Source organism: Apaloderma vittatum, unplaced genomic scaffold (genome assembly GCF_000703405.1).
Source record: "Apaloderma vittatum isolate BGI_N311 unplaced genomic scaffold, ASM70340v1 scaffold19254, whole genome shotgun sequence".
NCBI classification, from domain to species: Eukaryota; Metazoa; Chordata; class Aves; order Trogoniformes; family Trogonidae; genus Apaloderma; species Apaloderma vittatum.
In genome coordinates, this window is record NW_009714556.1 from 1 (window position 1) to 300 (window position 300).

Here is a 300-nt window from a genome sequence, read left to right on the forward strand (position 1 = left end):
CTGCCGAGGAGGGCCCCGCCGCGGTGCCTTCAAGGCAGCGCTTTCCTCGGTGCTTTCCAGAGCCTCGGGAGCTGGGAGGGATTGCCAGCCAAGTACCGCGGGCTCCATAAAAGAAAGGGAAACGTGAGGGGGGAGGGACCTGCCTTTACAAAAATGTTTTTAAGTCCTTTATAATATAAGAACAAGTCTTACGAGGAGTGGCTCAGGGAGCTGGGATTTAGTCTGGAGAAGAGGGGGCTGAGGGGAGACCTCATGGTTCTCTGCAGCTGCCGGAAAGGAGGTTGTAGTGAGGTGGGTGTG